Source organism: Nyctereutes procyonoides, unplaced genomic scaffold (genome assembly GCF_905146905.1).
Source record: "Nyctereutes procyonoides isolate TBG_1078 unplaced genomic scaffold, NYPRO_anot_genome, whole genome shotgun sequence".
In the NCBI taxonomy this organism is placed as follows: Eukaryota; Metazoa; Chordata; class Mammalia; order Carnivora; family Canidae; genus Nyctereutes; species Nyctereutes procyonoides.
In genome coordinates, this window is record NW_026575147.1 from 5,174,336 (window position 1) to 5,180,335 (window position 6,000).

The following is a 6,000-nucleotide window of genomic DNA, read 5'->3' on the forward strand; positions in this document are numbered from 1 at the left end:
TCAGTTCATTTTTCATAAGGGTTGGTTTTTCTTGGTGGTTTCACACCAAGTTTTGACCAAGAACACACACTTATTTTGGGGATGTAATATTCTATATTTCTTAATTGTGATAGGGTCTTTTACACATAAACATTTTCATCTGGTTTAATAAATAATCCTATAGTTGTTTATTATGCACTGTCATCAGGCTACATTCTGCTAAATAATTGGGATACACAGATAAACACAGTATATCCATGTTTTGTGAGCAGCTCAACTAGCAATGCCCTCTTCTCCCCTACTGAGAAGGACAATCTACCTTACTGAATTCTTGGGTTCAAATGCTAATCTCAACCAGAAATGCCATCCAAGACATACTTGACATAATCCTTAATCTGGGCAGTCCAGTTGACACACAAAATTAACAACCACAGACACCTAACGTTTAGGTAAATGCAATAGGATAAGCAATGCAAATGCAAACTGGAACACAGATAAGAGGAAAGTATAATATGAGGAAGACAGAGTAATATTGGTTTTTGAATTTTGTGATTGATCAGAATTTCAGTGTTTCAAATAGAAAGGAGATACTCAGGAGAAAAACTTATAGCTCATGGAAGGCAGATAATTCACAGCAGTGTGGGGAGAATACTTGGATAAAATTGAACACATAGATTGGGATCAATAGAATGCTGGTATCTTTCAAAGTAGAAATATATTAGAGAAAGTGAACTATATTACTAAATTAACGTGGTAAAAAACAACCTACTGAGACTAAATGATGAAGAAACAGAAAATCTGAACCAACCAATAATGAGTAAGGAGACTGAATCAGTAACCCCAAACTTCTAAACAAAGAAAATCCCAGGACCAGGTAGCTTCACAGGTTAATTCTAGAAAACATTTAAATAATAATTAATTCCAGTCATTTCAAACTCTTCCTAAAAATTGAAGAGGAGTGAAAATTTCCAAACTTGTTTAACCAGGCTAGCATTAGTCTTATACCAGATAAGGACACCACAAGAAAAGAAAATGATAAGCTTCAAACCATGATGAACATAGGTATAAAAATCCCCAACAAAATACTAGCAAACCAAATTCAATAGCACAGTAAAAGGATCATATGCTATGTTCAAGTGGGATTTATCCCTGGATGCAAGGGTGGTTCAACCCATGAAAATCAAGTAATGTGAATCAGAATGAAGGATAATAATCATATGATTATCTCAATAGATGCACAAAAAGCATTTGATGAAAGTCAGTATCCTTTCATGATAAAAGCTCACAACAAATTATGTATACAGGTATGTACTACACATAATAACAAGCAGTTAACAACATACTCAGTGGTGAAAGCTGAAAGGATTTCCCCTAAGACCAGGAAAAAGATAAGGGTGTCCACTCTTAACACTTCTATTCAACATAATACTGGAAGTCTTAGCTAAAGCAATTAGACAAGAAAAAGAGAAAAGATATGCAAATCAGAAAAGAAATTAAATAGTCTCTATTTGTAGATAACATGATGTTATATATGTAAAATCCTAATCAGGCCACCAAAACAAACAAACAAAAAAACAAACAACAGCAACAAAAACTTGTTAGAATAAATGAATTCAGTAAAGTTGCAGGATACACAATCAACCTACAAAAATCAGTTGTATTTCTGTACAATAATAATGAACTACATGGAAAAACATTAACAATACCATTTACAATATCATTAAATTTAACCAATGAGAAGAAAGATCTATACACTGAAAACTTAAGATTTCAATGAAAGAAATTGAAAAAAAAATAAATGGAACGATGTCCAATGTTCATGGATTTGATATTGGGACACCTGGGTAGCTCAAGGGTTGAGAGTCTGCTTTTGGCCCAGGGCGTAATTCCGGAGTCCCAAGATGGGAGTCCCACATCAGGCTCCTGCATGGAGCCTGCTTCTCCCTCTGCCTATGTCACTGCCTCTCTCTTTCTGTGTCTCTCATGAATAAATAAATAAAATCTTTAAAACAAGATTTGATATTGTTAAAATGTTATACTACACAAAATAATCTGCAGTTTCAATGCAATACTAACCAAAATCCCAATCACATTTTTCTAAAGATATAGAAAATATTATCCTAAAATTAGTATGGAACTAACAAAGATGTCAAATAGCCTAAGCAATCTTAAGAAAGAATAAAGCTGTAGCTATCACACTTCCTAATTTCAAAACGATATTATCATGATATTACTTGATATAATATCATGATATTACAAAACTATATTAGCAAAACAGTATTGAAATGGCATAAAAACAAACACACAGACCAATGAGATAGAATAGAAAGCCAAGAAATAAATCTATAAATACATAGTCCATTAATCTTTGACAAAGGTGCCAAATAATACACAATGGGAAAAGAATAGTGTGTTCAGTAAATGGTTTTGTGAAAGTTACAATATTCACATGCACAATAATCAAACTGGGCTCTTATTTTCTACCAATCACAAAAATTAACTCATAAAAATTCAAGATGTAAACATAAGACCTGTGACTATAGAGCTCCTAAAAGACAACGTAAGGCAAAAGCTCCATAACATCAGTCTTGGCAATGATTTCTTGGCTATGACATCAAAAACACAGGCAACAAAAACAAAAATAAACAAGTGGGACTACATCAAAATAAAAAGCTTCTACACAGCAAAGGAAATGACAAAATATATAAGAAACTTAACTCAATGGCAAAAAAACAAATAATCCAATTTAAAATGTGTAAAAGATATGAACAGATATTTTTCCAAAAATTACTTACAAATGGCCAACAGGCACCTAAAAAGATATCCAATGTCAGTAATAATTAAGGAAATATAAGTCAAAACCACAATAAAATATCACCTCACACCTGTTAGAATGGCTATTTTCAAAAAGACAAGTGGTACTAAGTGTTGGTGAGGGTATGGAGAAAAGGGAACACTCACACATTGTTACTGGGAAGGTAAATTGGTGTAGTCACTATAAAAAACAACATGGAGGTTCCTCAAAAAATTAAAAATAGAACCACCATGTGATCTAGAATTCCATTACTCTGTACATACCCAAAGGAAATGAAACAAGTTTCTTAGAGAGTTTTCTGCACTTCCACATTCATTGAAACATAAGATATCCTATGAGGAATATATTGCATAAATACTTTTAATTTTCATAGACTATGACAAAATAAATCCATCAATGCAAACTATATTTAGAAAATTAAATTTTTTCATTAAAAGTGTAATTATTTAATATATTGCTTACTAGAGTGTCCCTTTCTTAAAGTACTATTTGAAGAATCTATCTGGAATATTGGCTATAACATGACTCCTTTGCAAGATATTAATGATATATTTTCAGTAGATGGGGTAGTACATGTGACAACTAAAAAAACTAAGACACTTAATAGGAATAAGTAGAGAAATACCACGATGGATAATGCTATTTAAAACTGTTATGGTACCATTTTGCTATTTAGTGCATTAGAGGGTCGGAGCTTCCAATTAGACAAATATGTAGCCATTTTAGAAAATTTTAAAAATACAGAAAAGTTCAAAATTACTGAATTTAAACATTTGAATCTAATTCAAACCACTTAGAAGTAATTGCTACTTTTATGTATGTCCTTTTTTTTTTTTTTTTTAAAGGTTTATTTATTTATTTATTTACGATAGTCACACACAGAGAGAGAGAGGCAGAGACACAGGCAGAGGGAGAAGCAGGCTCCATGCACCGGGAGCCCGATGTGGGATTCGATCCCGGGTCTCCAGGATCGCGCCCTGGGCCAAAGGCAGGCGCCAAACCGCTGCGCCACCCAGGGATCCCTGTATGTCCTTTTTTTTTTTAAAAAAAAAAAGGTTTATTCATTCATGAGAGACACAGAGATAGAGAGGCAGAGACATAGGCAGAGGGAGAAGCAGGCTCCATGCAGGGAGCCCAATGTGGGACTCGATCCAGGGGCTCCAGGATCACACCCTGAGCCAAAGGCAGACGCTTATCTGCTGAGCCACCCAGGCGTCCCAATGTACATCCTTTTATAACCATTACCAAAAGCAATTGTCATTTGGGACTTGTCATTTTAATATTATATAGAAAGTTTTTGGTTGTGTCATTAAATTTTCTTCTATGACATATATTAATGTCTACATATTTTTATTGCATTATTGTAAACTATGTATTGAACCGATATTGTTTTTTTTTGACATTATTCTAATTTTTTCACTATTCTGAGTACCGTACCACTTAAATTTCAGTTAAGGGTTTGTAAATTTTTATATTAGTTCTGTGTGATAAATTATTGAAATCAGAATCGTTCACATATGGTGTGTGCATTGTATAGTTTCCTTGTAATAAACCACTATAAACTTTAGTGGCCTAAAGTAGAACAAATTTATTACTTTGTTCTTTAAGACATCAGAAGTGAAATGGGTCTCACTGGACTAAAGTCAAGGTGTCAGTGTGATAACATTGGCTCTGCCTGGAGAATTCCAAATATCCTTTAAGATCAGCCAATTAGTAAAACTAATTCTACCTGCAACCTTAATTCACTCTTATTATATAACACCATGTTCATAGGTCCCAGAGATTAGGGCATCTATTACTATCTTTGGGAGACACCCTATGGAGCCTACTACCCATGTTTAAAATAAATTCTAATAGTTACTTTCAAATTGACCCAAGTAAATTTTACACTTATAAAATTCTAAAACTTTTGACATTTTGTTGTAACTTGGTTCTTCTCTAATAGCTGGTTTATTGAGATATGATTCACATACCATAAAATTCACCTTTTTAAAGTGTGCAACTCAGTTTTTTAATTTAATTAATTTACTTAGTATATACTGTCATAATGTTGTGCAACTACTACTTTGTTCTGGTTTTTTCAACCCCAAAAGAAAACCCCATAGCCATGAGGAGTCACTCTATAGTCCTCCCTCTTCCGCACCTGTATACAGGTTATTATTATACTTATTTCAGACTATTATTTAGGATTCTAATTTTGTATTTCAATATTCAATGTGTTTGAAGTTTATTTTGTTCTATGATATGAGATAGAGATGTACTTAACTATTTTCTAAGATAAAATAATAGTTGCTGCACCATTTATAAAAATGAAATATCATTTCTTTATCAAAGTAAATTGTAGCCAACATAAAATCTTAGTGGAGAGAGATATTTTCTTGGATATCCATTAGCTCATGTTCAATAGCCTATTTAATTTTGGTAAGGTTATCATCTTCTCTTAATCATTATAGCATAGTATACAATATAATTTCAATATTAATATATATATCTAGTTTTCTTTTTTTAAAAGATTTTATTTATTTATTCATGAGAGACAGAGAGAGAGAGAGACAGAGAGAGGCAGAGGCATAGGCAGAGGGAGAAGCAGGCTCCATGTAGGGAGCCTGATGTGGGACTCTAGGATCACACCCTGGGCTGAAGGCAGGTACTAAACCACTGAGTCACCCAGGGATCCCCTATATCCAGTTTTCATTTCAACTTTTTATTGAGTGTTTCCCTACGTTACATATTCGAGGAAAAATATATGATCTTGTTTTTTCAAATTAAAATGCGTGTGAACAAATAGTAAAAAATATATATATATTTAAATATAGCTTAGTTAATTCATTAATCCAAAAGATGGTATCTCTTCAACATTCTTTTCACTTTCAATAGCATTTTAAGTCAATTTATTCAGTCTTTTTCTTCTGTCTTTTAATATTTTTCATCAAATAGTTCTGAACATTTCTCTAATGGTTATACTTAGGTAGTTAGTATTTGTTTAGTTGATTGCTGTTTAGAAGATCTGGGAAGTTTCAGCAAGTAAACGACATTTGATTTTTAAGCAGCACTTAAAGAATACTTAAAATTTCATTATATGGACATGGGGAAAGATAGCAGAAATTACCCTGTAAAAACCACAGGGAGAACATAGATGGATAGATAGGTAGGTAGATAGATAGATGATAGATAGATAGATAGATAGTAAAGTAGGTAAATAGATT